Source organism: Anser anser (genome assembly GCF_964211835.1).
Source record: "Anser anser genome assembly, contig: HAP1_SCAFFOLD_162, whole genome shotgun sequence".
Classification (NCBI taxonomy): Eukaryota; Metazoa; Chordata; class Aves; order Anseriformes; family Anatidae; genus Anser; species Anser anser.
In genome coordinates this window covers 31,621-44,986 of record NW_028153825.1, presented here as the reverse complement: position 1 = coordinate 44,986, position 13,366 = coordinate 31,621, and the positions used below count along the sequence as shown (strand labels likewise).

Below are 13,366 nucleotides of genomic sequence, written 5' to 3'. Positions count from 1 at the left end.
GCCCCTCGCTACAGGAAGGACATGGACGTGCTCGAGCGAGTCCAGAGAAGGGCGACCAAGCTGGTGAGGGGTCTGGAGAACAAGTCTTACGAGGAGCGGCTGAGGGAGCTGGGCTTGTTCAGCCTGGAGAAGAGGAGGCTCAGGGGCGACCTTATCGCTCTCTACAGTTACCTTAAAGGAGGCTGTAAAGAGGTGGGGGTTGGTCTGTTCTCCTACGTGCCTGGTGACAGGACGAGGGGGAATGGGCGAAAGTTGCGACAGGGGAGTTTTAGGTTGGATGTTAGGAAGTACTTCTTTACCGAAAGGGTTATTAAGCATTGGAACGGGCTGCCCAGGGAGGTGGTGGAGTCACCATCCCTGGAGGTCTTTAAAAGACGTTTAGATGTAGAGCTTAGCGATATGGTTTAGTGGAGTACTTAGTGTTAGGTCGGAGGTTGGACTCGATGATCTTGAGGTCTCTTCCAACCTAGAAATCCGTGATACTGTGTGATACATATGTATGCATATTTGTGTGCTGGCCCCCAGATCACTCATGGTATAAAGCATTGGCCTCGAAGGCATACTCATCAAAATATTTGGTAGATCCTCCATTTTTTTCTAGTTCCCTCAAAATGAGAGAGTTTTTACGCGCTCTCTGTGTCAAAAAGGCAAAACTTCTGATTTCCACTGTCGCTCTCGCTAGCTTTCTATCACTCACTCCTCGTGTGTGTGTCTAAACACATATGTGTGTATGCGTATGCACATTTGTGTATTTCTGTGCACTGGTGTGTTTTTTGCTGTACAGGTAATAAAGACGGGGAAAGGTTTTAGTGTTTTCTTAATAGGTGAAGAAATCTTGAAGACCAGAGATTGGAACATACTGAATTTTGAATTAAAAAAAAAAAAAAAAAAGTCAAATTTTCTGGCTGTGGAAGATGGAGCCTCATTTTTGCAGCCACTTTGAATCACGAGTTCATCTCTAAATGCACTGGGTTTTTTTGTTTTTGTTTTGTTTTGTGGTGGTTTTTTTTTTGGTTTTTATTTTTTGAAGAGCTAACTAACCCTGGCTGTCTCCAGTCTGAGAGAGTGTTCAGATGGACTTGCTTCCTCCATTAGTTATAAGCTGTTTAAAAGCACATCCTGTGTTTGAATTGTGGATGAGAGGCTCCCTTGGCAAAGTGAGGAGGCAAATTCTTCCTACCCCTTTATCATTAATTCACGGATTCAGTGTTGGTTCGGCCTCCAGGAGAAGTTAACTGGAAGTCTTTGAAGATCGATAACTTTGCTGAGGTTGTCCAGGTAGGTGAACTCGAAGACCCACAGTGACTGGAACGTGCTATTTAATGCGTCATACTGCATTCTGTAGAAGTTACTCGTAGCCATAGTTGATCATTGCCTTGCATGTATGATCAGGTGGTTTTTGAAGAAGTGACTCCCTTTTCAGGCTTCCGGATGTGCTCCAAGGCATATTATTGAGGACGTGGAAGAGAACACTTGCTGACAAAGCTCCTGGCAGCTTTACAGAACTTTAGTTTAATATTGTGTTAGTTCCCGTAACAGCTGATTTCAAGGCATTGCTCTCCTCAAGAGACTAATTTGATGAACAGAAGAAAGCTGGAAAAATGCTTGTTACTCATTATTTTTCACTTGTTGGTACTTTGTTTAGGGTTACTTTTAAAAAGAAGATTTCATTGATCACAAGCCAGTGGAAGACTTTCAGCCCAAGCAAGGGTGAAGACAGCTCTCTCCAAGAGCAGAGGAAGTCCCTGTGGAGAGAACCCGAGCTTGTTATCAGAACTTGTCGGCATGTCTAAACAAGGAGACGATTGCTACTTCTATTTCTATTCTACCTGTACCAAGGTATGGCTGGGTTTCTTTTGCTTTGCTTTGCTTTGTTTTTTTGTTGTTTTTTTTTTTTTTTCTTTTTTTTTCAGGAAGGGGTAGAGTAGGAGGAGGAGGCACACTGGTCTTTGGTTAACGTGATAACCAGATAGATTCTGAATTCAATCGTAGCAACCTGAGGCAGTAGCATGGACGTTTTTGAGGCTGTACTATATTTTCCTTGTTGGTTTCCTTTTGGTTACAGGGAGACAACTGTTCCTTCCGCCACTGTGAAGCTGCTCTGGGGAACGAGACAGTCTGCACGCTGTGGCAGGAGGGTCGTTGTTTCAGGAATGTCTGCCGATTCAGACACATGGAAATCGATGTGAGTGCCTAAAGATGTGTTCTCAAAATAAATCAACAAAAGCATTTTTCAGTGCTGTAGGTGTGCTGATTGTGCTTTTGCAGGACAGAGTCCTTTGCTTTGGAATTACACTGGTTTCTGTTAGCAGGGGAGGGGGTGGGAGGAAGGAGAGGGAAATAAAATCAATGCCTTAGGTATGTCTTAGCAAGATTTTCTTTTATTAGACGCCGACAGTATTTTCTCAACAGATGCAGAATAACCGCTAACTAGACTGCTAAAAGCTGCTGGAGCAGGGGGGTAATAAACAGGCTGTACTAGCCTCCTGAGAGCAGGCTTGATAATGATCTATCAGGTCTCTTGTGTCCCGGAGTCCTTCAGATAATGCTGTTCTAGCTGCCTGGGCTAGGAAGCAGTGGGGAAAGTTAAAGGTGCAGAAGAACGAAGTCTCCGAGAAGTAGTTCTGGATAGAGTTAACGTAGGCAATTTAAGATGTTCTTTTTCCCTCTGAATAATCCTAGTATAATCCTGGGTGTATTAGTTTAACCCACCCTAAACTGATGTCTGAGAGTGCCTGTCTTCTCAAACTGAATGATGACAAGGCTAAACGTGCATAGTGGTTACAGCTTCTGCAAACTTTGTGAATATGCCCGGAAATACTATACTTCCGTGATAAACTGACCTTTGGAATGATGTTTCAGCACTGTATTGTGACAGCCCTATCGCTGTCGTGACCTGGAACTGTGCATCTCTTTGCAAACCTTAGGTGCATGTTATCACGAGCTTGTCTTTCTTTCTGTCTTCAGAAAAAGCGCGCTGAGATTCCCTGCTACTGGGAGAAGCAGCCAGTAGGCTGTCAGAAAGCCAACTGTGCTTTTCATCACGCAAAGGGACGTTACATCGATGGCGTCTTCTTACCACCAAGCAAGAGTGAGTTTAGGTCCTTTTTCTTTAAGTATTGAAGAATTAATTTTGCATATTACTTAGTGGGTGCCAATAGTGTAGGAGACATCAGGTAACCGTTCATTTGTGAGTGCAGGAAAAGGTCTGCAGTCCTAGGTGGTCAGCTAAACCGAGTGTACTGCTGCTGTACTGCTGGTATTTGTTTTCTGCTTTCATGCTCAGCTTCTCTCTGCTTTGTGTGATATTTGCCTTGCAGTTTGCTTTCTGTTGTTTCGTCTTCTGCTGGGTGGCAGGGAGATGTGTTGTTGTTTGAAGGCAAGTCATTGTTCACGGTGTAAACAGTGGCGGGATGGGCAAAAGGAGATGCTGCATTCATTGCCTGTGCAGGTTATCTGCCTTAGCTACCATCTTCGTGCATTGTGGTCAAAGTTTTAAACTGCCATATTACTGATGATCCTCCTCTTCCTCTAGCTACACTGCCAAGTCCGCCTGAGTCCGCGGACGATGATTTGAAAGTGGCTCAGATGTCACTGCAGCAAAACAAACTTTCTGTCCAGTCCAATCCCTCTCCATAGCTAAGGCGGGTGATGAAAGTGGAAAACTCGGAAAATGTCCCAAGCCCTACACACCCTCCAGTTGTAATCAATGCTGCAGATGATGATGAAGATGATGATGGTGAGCATGGTTTGGTTCCTGGAAGGAATTTGTGCTGTAAATGATTGTGTAAGTCTTTGGTTCTTGGAAGGAATTTGTGCTGTAAATGAATGTATAAATCACAGATGACCTGAGGTCTGACTAGCGATAGGGCAGGCAGTCCGCTCAGGTCACTGGTGGCTTTGTCTGGCAGTCAGTGGACAGAACCTGAAATGTTGGAGGAAAGCTTAGAACCACTCTTGGCTTTAGCTGGTCTGTTGTGTAAAGCTCTATGTGAAACTAGGAAGGAAATTCCTTTTTTTTTGTCTGAAGAGTAATATGTTGTGTAGTAGTTAAAGCTGCAGAGAGAATCTAGAGTCCTAGATGTTTTGTCCTAGGGTAGTCTACTTACGAGTTCATCAGGTCAGTGTAGCTGTATTAAAAAAAAAAAAAAAAACCAAAAAAAACCCAACTTTTTTATAGGAACCATGGACTGAAGTGTCATTGCATGAGCTACATAATCACGAACAATCTGGCCTATGCATAACTGAATAGATTTTTCCCCTTCAGACCAGCTTTCTGCGGAAGGAGAAGAAACTAAAACTCCCGTCCAGCAACCAGCTGAGGAAGGCCAAAATGGATTACGGATGATTTCCACTGGGAAAGCCAGTGCTACTACTGCTAAACAAGGTATTCCAGCACCTGTAGTAGGATAAATCGGAAGGAGAACTTGACAATTAACTCAAAAGCAATGTGGCGTAAAAACACAACAGAATGTAGGGGTGCTGAATGGACTCGGTTATTTCCATGATCTCATTTCTCCCTGATACCATCATGTGCCCATTGGGTCAGAAAGTTGAACTGCTTTTCTTTCCTTTTGGAGAACAAAACAGGGTCACAGCATGGAGTTTAAATGGTTGCACGTGCAGCCTGGCAACCACTGTTGAAAGCCATATCTAACGATAGAGGGATCTAATATCACGTAAATGGATTAAAATTAAAACTACAGTTTTTACCCTGAAGGGTGAAAGGAGGGGCAAAATGCCATTGATTCTATGGTTGTTTCACTTGTGAGGAGTGTTGACAGGCTTTATTCTAAATACTTCTGAAAGTTCCTGAGCACTAAGAAGCCTGAGGATCTGTGATCCTCAGTGAGTGCCTCTAAGCCTTAGTCTCATTAACTGTTTTCTGTTTTCAGAGGACGGTCTGAATTTTGGAATAAAAACACTTGAAGAAATCAAATTGCAGAAAATGAAGGAAAAAACTAAGAGACACGGTGGTGAGTTAATATTCCCTGCTTCCTTACCCGGTTCACCTTCATCCTGTGTGATGATTTTTCTTTCAAAAAAAACCTCTTCCAGTAATACCGGGTAGCTGGCTATGCTTTGGTGAATCCAACTATTTTGCCAAAGAAGTGAAATTTGATTGGCTTCAGAATGGCAGGTGATGGTGGCTGGGAGCTGCTTGAGGGATAGACTTCCATGTTTAGCTGGGGGCATCGAGCAACCTGATTCTCAGCCAGCTGGTATTCTAGATGGGAATTCCAAGGGCAACCAGAGGCAAACTAGTCACCTCTCTTATTTGCATGCTCTGGTCACTGTATGTTTGACAGTAATGAATAATTAAAGTTTTTTGTTCTTCGTGATAGTTTTTTCTGTTTGGTAAACTTCCTTATGTTTTGCTTGCTCTGAGCAGAAGGTCCTTCAAGATCTTCTCTTCCTCCCGTCGATTCTATGATTTTTCCTGCTCCGGAAAAGGAAAATGTCCGGACAGTGGTGAGAACTGTGACACTGTCTACAGAGGAAGGTAATAATTCATGCTTTTGTTTTGATTTCATTACTCCTAAACTGGAAGGTTAAGCAAGAAGGAAGGCAATTCACCCCTGTTAGCCTCCTGGTGCTGCCGCCTTCTGTTCAAAACATGCTTTTATGCTGAAAGTCCCTGGTTGTACTGGAAAGCTTTGGTGCTCAGGTTAAGTGCAGTAGCAGGAGAAAGAAAAAAATGTGTCAGTATGCAAATAGGGGGATAACTGAAAAACAGGAGAGTAACGAGAAGAAAGAGCTCTAGAGGACAGTGCTATGTAAGAAGCAATTTCTGAAGCTTTAAAGAGGCTGACAGTGGCACGTGTGGACAGTAGTGCGATAGGAGTCTGTGTATAAATTATATTGTTTAGAGTTGTGCAAATTCCTTTGAAAGGGAAAGAAGTGAAGAAGTACTTCTACTCATAGACATTCACCTTAGAAAGGAATATTTCTCAGCATTTGTACCTAATAATATTCTGCTTGCTTATGCAGCTCTGTTCTGCACAAAGTATAGCTGTCAAGCAGACTCAGATTCATTCTCGACTACATTCAGCTGGAATTTGAGGCAAACACTGAGACTATGGATACTTTTTCTAAGTTAATTATAGTTGAAATATGAGTTTGTGTGGTTTAGCTGTCAAAACAGTGCCTTGCTGGGTTTTTTTTGGACATGGGCTAACAGTATACTATTTCTATTGGCTACTGGTTTCTATGAAATAGAAAAATTTTACTTTTGTTTTAGGGGAGGAACCTGTGGTTCGACTAGATCTTGCTGAGAAACAAGGAAAACGGAAAGCCTCTGTGGGTAAGAACTTTTTATGAGCTGTTATTTAGGTGCCGCCTTCTCTATATGACTGCATTGAAGAGTATTTTTGACGTATGAGAGGAAAATGCATTGCAGTGGAGATCTGTGTTGACTGCAGAAATGGCAAAAAAACCATTTAGCAGCTGAAAGGCAATTTTATGAAAATATGCTTGAAAAATAGAAGCTTGTGGTTGACTGTTCTCAAATCTTCCTGCAAAGAAATGTTCTTAAAATATTCCTTGTTTTCTCTGTCTGAAGCTGATGTAAGCGCCCTTCCGGTGAAGCGCAGCCTTGCTGAAAGGCTGGGGAAGAAGGTGGAGGTTCCGGGAAATGCTGACAAAGCACCAAAGAGAGGTACAGCTACTAAACAGGCATCTGGATGTGATTCACGGGTTTTGTAGTTAGGCTTTCTGTTTGTCCTTTTCCTGCGATGTTTCTTTTTGCATGTTGGCTGAGGTCTTAATCACCGGGATTCAAAGTTACCTTTCCTGCCTTGTTTTTGAATGTGAACACAAAGTTGACGTTTATGCAGCCTCCCTAATTTGGTCTTTTTCTGTTTTGCAGTTCAAGTTCCCAAGTCTGTGAAGGAGAGGCTAGGATTACCTTCTCAACGGACTAGTACTGCGAAAGGTAACAACTGGCTATTAAATATACTTTCTCCTTCTTCCTTTCCGTGAACTTAGACCGTTTTCATACAGCCCTAAAAAGGAATTCAAATGAAAACAAAGAACTGATTCCTCTTGCTCGAGTGCTGAAGCTCTTCTGACAGCCACTATCAGAAATCTGGCTCTAGGTGTGTGTTTATTTTCCGCTTGTGCCTTGTCAAGGTTTTAAGCTGCTTCTGTGAACCATCATATACAATTAGAATAGAGCCACTGCCGGGAGCAGGAATTTGAAATGCAGTCTGAAAAAGTAATCAAGTAAACTAGCATTTCGGTGTAGCAACTCTCTCTGGATAGGGCTGGTCTTCAAAATACAACAAGTGGCTCAGAGGAGGAGGAGAATGTTAGGCTATTGTCCTAAGATGCGTTATTGGGAACGCTCAGGCTTAGTTTTCCTTAGTACTGTGACAAATTTTGGAGACTTAAACTATTGTTGGACTCTCTTTAAATGTTGGCGCTTCTCATTTCTTGATGATGACAGGGAAGGCTGCTAAGCCAAAGGGAGAGGTCCATGTGAAAACACTGGAGGAAATCCGTCGTGAGAGAGCTCTTCAGAGACGAGAATGTCAAGCCAAAGCCCAGGCTGAATGGCATGGTAAAACCAAAGATCCCAGCGCAGGGGCAAAAATTGAGGGTGAGCCCAAGAAGCAGAGCGTGCTCACTCTTTCCGGGCCCAGCAAAGTGCAGTCGAAGGAGCCGGCAGGTAAAGCCAAGCCAGAAGGAGAAGTGCGTGTTAAAACCCTGGAAGAAATAAAGCGCGAGAAAGCTCTGCGGATGCAGCAGAGTGGAGAAAATGTGCCAGCTCCCCCAGCACAACCTGGACCTGCCCCAGCCGGGCAGAAATCGTTATGGAACACAAAGCTATCAGGTAATAAGATGCTTTAATACCTGCCCCGGTGAGGTGCTTCCCATATTGAGCAAGTTCCGTTTGCTCAGGATCTGCTTTGCTTTTTCCTTCAATGCAGAGGATAAAAGAGTTTAAGGCTGCAAAGTTCAAAGGCAAAGAAGGGCCAGAACATGCAACCATGTCTGTTTTCGTTAATTACGTGATGGTATTCTGTATTTCCCACTAGAAAATTAACACATTGAGGGGCTTTTTAGTCTAATTTTGGTATTCTGTTTTTTTCTGCCATCTGTTTATGGTATGAAGTCCTCCCTGCGTTGAGTTCAAGTTCACCTTCCTCTTTGGCATGTGTTGCTTAACTTGACACGTGTATGTGTTTGTAAAGCATGCTTCAGCGTCTTAATGTGGGGGGCCAGTTTCTGTCAAAAATGACAGAGGATCAAAGGCCTCGTTGTTAAGATTATATCAACTTTGTAAAATGAGATTGTGTGAGGGAGATAAGGAGGGCTTAAAGGCTGCATGCACTGCACATTGTAGCCTTTCTCTCTGTCTCATGGGACACGAGGAAATAAACACACAAAGAAAACAAGTACCCAGCTTTCTTTCGTTTCTTCTCCTGCCAGCCAGATGTTAGGTCAGGAATGGGAGACTAGAATATGACTCTACAAATTTGGATTTTGTAGAACAACTTAATAGATTTTGTGGGACATCACTGCAGGGGAGAGGAAGCTGGTACAACAGTTGCATACACTCTCTTGTCTTACTATACCTGCTGCTTTTCCTTTCCTAGAGGGAGCAAGACTTTAAATACAAAAGCTGTCAACATTTGTGAATCTTACTAGACTTCATACAACGTCTTAGAGTATTGCTTGCACTTGGGATCGCTCTGTGTCTGAGTTTCCCTCGTCCTGGATTATGATTTACTGTAGCTATTCAGTTCCTTTGTTCCTTTGTATGGATTGTTGGTAGACGGAGTTTACTATGTGGAAGATATTGCTGAGAATCCAGGCAATGGCAGTGTAATTCTGCTGGCCAAATACAGTTAACTGTGTAGACGGACCGTGGAAATGAGGAAGAGAACGTGGATTTTTCATGAGGCAGAGCAAGACTGTATCAGTTCTCTCTTCCTTTTACTCTAGCCAACTTTAACATGTTTGCGAAGCCTTGGGATGGGAAAGTCGCTTCCCCCAAGAAGAAGGCACTGAAACGTAAGGCACCTGGCAGTTTTCCCTCTGCTGTAGCAGCTGTGAAGCCACGGACTGCCTCTGACGCTGACACAATGGGACCTCCAGCCAAAAAAGCAGCTATGGTAAGGACAGGGGCTAATGCAGAAATGGATCCCTTGTAAAATTTACACCCTCCTCTAGGAGAAAAGATGGAAAACTCAAAAGTTCTACAGGCTTTCTGTTTCCTTTTAAATCCAGTAGCTGCCTACAGAATTCTTGTAGTACCCTTCCATATTTATTAGATTAATGGCACTATTTACTTAGTCCTCTGTGATTCTGTGATTTCTCTGGTGTGGAGGATTTTGTCCATTAATGCTGTGTTCTTAAAAGACACAAGATCATTAGTAACCTCCAAGTGAATATTAACTTTCTTCAGGAGCACCTTGGTTTTGTATTTTGGCTAAGGCTCCGCAATGCCAGAGGAGAAGCAGCATGGAGGAAAAAGCTAGTAAGGAATCTTTTACCCATGAGTCCTAAATGCTGTTTTGCTGCTTTCTAGGCTGTTCCAGCCACGCTGGAGCATGTCCCAGCCACCAGACTTGAAGAAAATCCCCAAAACAGGTGATGACCACAACTTGTTCTTTTTCTCAATCGGTGTATATCCCCAGTGAAACATAAGTTCTGTCACACGTGGGGAAAAAAGGAGGGTTCTGAGATAATTAAAGCCCAAATCCATCAGAGGAATAAGTCACGTGAAATGACTTTCTAGCAGCTAGCAGGAATGCTTAATTAGACTTACTTTCTTTAAATGCTGCAAGTCGGTACAGCTTTCCAGTGACTTCTTGCTCTGTCTGAATACCTAAATGAGGATGAGGTGAAGTTCTCCTACTTCCTCGTGAGGTGATAAATGATGAGTAGTGTCCTCTGCCTTTTGGTCCTCAAGAATGCCACCCGAACAAACATACAAGGTGACAAGAGTGCAGGGAGAGCAGAGGGAAGTGATGGCTGCAGATCAGCTTCCTGTAGTGGGGAGCAAACTCTGCTGAGTGTGCCGTGGGAAAAATGACTAACTTAGCAAACAGATATTTGCAGATGGAGACTTCTTAACATTTTTACAGGAAAATTAAGCAAGGTGGCAAAGTGCCTCTTGCTACAACAATTGAACCATCTTTGCTAGACTCCAGGTGCTCTGGCTTCACAGAGAAACCCCCAAACTGAAAAATGTACCTGCTAATATATTGGGCTCTAAATGTCGCCCTGGGTTAATTGAATAACAATCCCTGGGTAAGATTGAAGTGCAGGAGGGGTTGGCTACGGTTTTAAGAGCCGGTTTGCAGAAAAGGGATTTCCCGTTAAGAAATGGCATATACTGATTGTTCTCTTCCTTGCTCTGCCAAGACCTGAAGCACATCTTGGAAGCCAGGCAGAATCTGTGGAGCCAATGGAGTTCTCAAGCTCGACTTCAGCTTCTTCCCAGCTAGAAGAAGCAAGGACACGCCGGCTGAGTTCCACAGGCAACGCGCCCGTATCTGTAGACGAGGATTTAGAGACGCTACTTTGGGAACTCTCAGACGGCATACTGGAAGCCGAGCTCGACTTGGACCCAGGGAAGGATGAGGATGACCTCCTCCTTGAGCTTTCCAAGATGATTGATGATTGAACTGCATAGTCCTATGGTATATTAAAAAAACAAAAAAAAACAAAAAAAAAACAACTCTTCTTCTTGTTGGATACCCCGAGGTGATCCTTTTTCTAACTGAGGCTTTGCAATGAGACTTAAAGCACAGTTGGAACTGGTAGAAATTGGCAGGGTCTGCACTCAGTTGTCCTAAGTTTCCCTGCTGGTCAGAGTTAAGGTCTTGTGCATGGTTCCGTAACTATAGGTGGCTACCTTTGATATCAAGAGGACAAAGCACTTGTTTCTTTTGGCACAGAAAGATGTCCATCGGCACGCTGTGGTGGCTGTGAATTGACGTAGTGATGGAGCGATGCTCTGAAGGCTTAAACGGAAAGCTTCTTCCTTCCGCCCCCCCTTGGCACAGCTCGATGTTGGGCACATTGTGAAGCCTGGGTGTTCTGATTTCTCGGACAGTTGATACCCAAATCCCGGAGTTACTATGTCAACTCTTGACTTTTATTTGTGTATGCCATTGTTTTGACTGTAATCTTTTCAGATGATGAAGCTGTAGGGGCGGGAGGGAGCAGAATAATTATTCTAGCGTTGTGGACCAAACATGCTGCCAGGAGTGGTGGTGGTGGGGTCAGCCCACCCGGCCTTACTTTCAATTATCAGGGATGATAAAATGGTGTGAAAAGCAGCAGCTCTGCGATACGGCTACGCTACCCCCACTCCCTTCTCTTGTGCTGTACCAAAGTTCCCCCAAGCTTTGGTTGGTGCTTTTCGCTGGTGACAGTAGGACTCCAGGGCGAGTAGTCGGGACTCTCCTGCAGTAACTGGGTCAATTAAGGGTTGGTTTAAGTGCCTCCTGGTTTTTAAAATTGCTCCCCTGAGCTGCTGGCTCTGCTGCCTGCTACAGCAAATGTTCGGGTGCCGTCAGCGTCGCACTTGGGCGTGGGCACTGACTCTGCGGAGGAGAGCTGAGGCTCGGGTGTATTGTGTACCCTGCCGCCAGTGATCGTTTTCCCCTAGCAGATCTATTTTGAATTATTTCCCTAAATTTTAGAGGAACTTTAGGCTCTTTGTGCTATGATTTGTGAAGCTGTAGGGGCCCTCAGGCATTTGCTGCTGGCAGAGAAAAACCGCTTGTCGAATTTGTTGTAAATACTTTCTGTTTGGACAACAACGCCTGTGTGTGTGTGTGTGTGTGTGTGTGTGTGTACGTGCGTGCTTTGATGACCCCCTGCGACGCCCCAGCTCCGCGAGGGAAGCTTTGAAGCGGCTCTGGGAAAACCTCTGCGGAAGAAACTGCTGCTGGCGACTTGCGGAAAAGGGACTCCACAATCAGTGAGATTGTAAAGTAGGTATGTTTATTCAGCGCTGGGCAGCACGGGAGGTCGTGGGCATGAAGATTGATGACTCTTCCTCGTCACCGCTAGTTGACCTCTTGTCTTTGCACAGACTCAGTTGCTCCTTGGCTCTTGTCCACCTGCAGGACCAGTTTCTCCCAGTTTCTTAAGATAGGCTCGCTCTCTTATTAGGAGACTGACCTTGGTAAGGGGCCCAAGGCTTCTTGCTTTAGTTAATTGGCACAATGCACCATAGTTAGCAAAGACACTAAGTAGCATCCTAGTTTAATGCCGTCAGCGCTCTATCTCTACTTGATAAGATTCTCCTAACTCCCTCTCTCACTGGAGCCCACGCAGCCCTCCGTCCTGCCGAAGGACTTCACGGGGACTTCTGCCGGCTCCGGGTGCCCGCACACAGACAGAAATGTCTTTGAGAGAAAACAATCAGGAGGAGGAGAGCTCAGAGACTGCGGCCGGCTTCGGCCACCTTCCCCTCGCTTTCCCTCTCCGTGTTCAAACCGAGCACTGTTCTGCCGTCAACCTTCGCTGCCTCTGCCCGCGGCGCTGGGCTTTCGCGTGTGCCATTGCTCCTCTACATATTTTATCCTTCCTTTTGTAAGGAATGGTCCAGCAATTCGTGTCACTAAGGGATTTGAAGGGTTACCATCGAGGCCCGGGTCTAGGTGATAAGAGAACAAAGGGGTTTTTAGGGAAAAGTGCTGACTACTGCAGGGGATGTTGCTAGAGTTTCTGAAATCCGGCGCAGAGGCTCCCAAACGAGGAGGAAGGGGGAGATGAAGGACAATTGAAGGACAAAAGCCTGGGAGGAAGACAACCAGCATTCAGCCCGAGCAAGCCCCGAGAGACCACCAGAGACTGATACGCAGGCGCCCCTGGGAGGGGTTTCGGATTCCGGAAACCAATTCTAATAACCCTGCCTCTTCTCGAAGTAGTAATGAATATGTATTAGCCTGGGAGCATCAAAACCAGCCGCCTTACGTAACAGGTGTGCGTCCTGGGGGAGCAGAGACTCCCGGCGCACCCAGCGCTGCTTGCTTGCCTCTATTCGTTTAATAAATTGTAAACTTTGATTGTAATCCTATTTGGATTTATAACAGCCATTTATAACACTTTTTATATTTGTATTTTATTTAAGGCTGTCTTGCCCCCCTCCCCCCCCCAGCCTCGCTGCTCACCAATAAAGCTGGCGCAGGGACTCCTGCCTGCGACCATAGAGACGCGGTCCTCCCGGCCTGCTAGAGCGGCCCCCCACGCTCCTCCAGCATCCCAGCGTCCCTTGTGCGCTCCCGCCCGGCCTCAGGGGCTTCCGGAGGCGGCCCAGCAGGGGCGGCGGGAGCAGCGAGGCGGCGGCAGCCATGGCGTACCGCGGGCAGGACCAGAAGGTGCAGACGGTGATGGTGCA

At 45.2% G+C, this 13,366-nt stretch overlaps 1 pseudogene across 1 annotated transcript; it reads left to right on the top strand.

The window, feature by feature from the left end:
* Positions 1-1,677: 1,677 nt before the first annotated feature.
* On the top strand, positions 1,678-10,481 carry LOC310891402 (zinc finger CCCH domain-containing protein 11A-like; annotated as a pseudogene). Its single transcript has 15 exons — positions 1,678-1,839; positions 2,066-2,185; positions 2,968-3,091; positions 3,536-3,739; positions 4,268-4,387; positions 4,896-4,976; positions 5,393-5,503; positions 6,242-6,304; positions 6,563-6,658; positions 6,869-6,934; positions 7,448-7,834; positions 8,950-9,119; positions 9,536-9,597; positions 10,375-10,408; positions 10,458-10,481. The product of its transcript is annotated as a zinc finger CCCH domain-containing protein 11A-like (transcript).
* Positions 10,482-13,366: the final 2,885 nt, after the last annotated feature.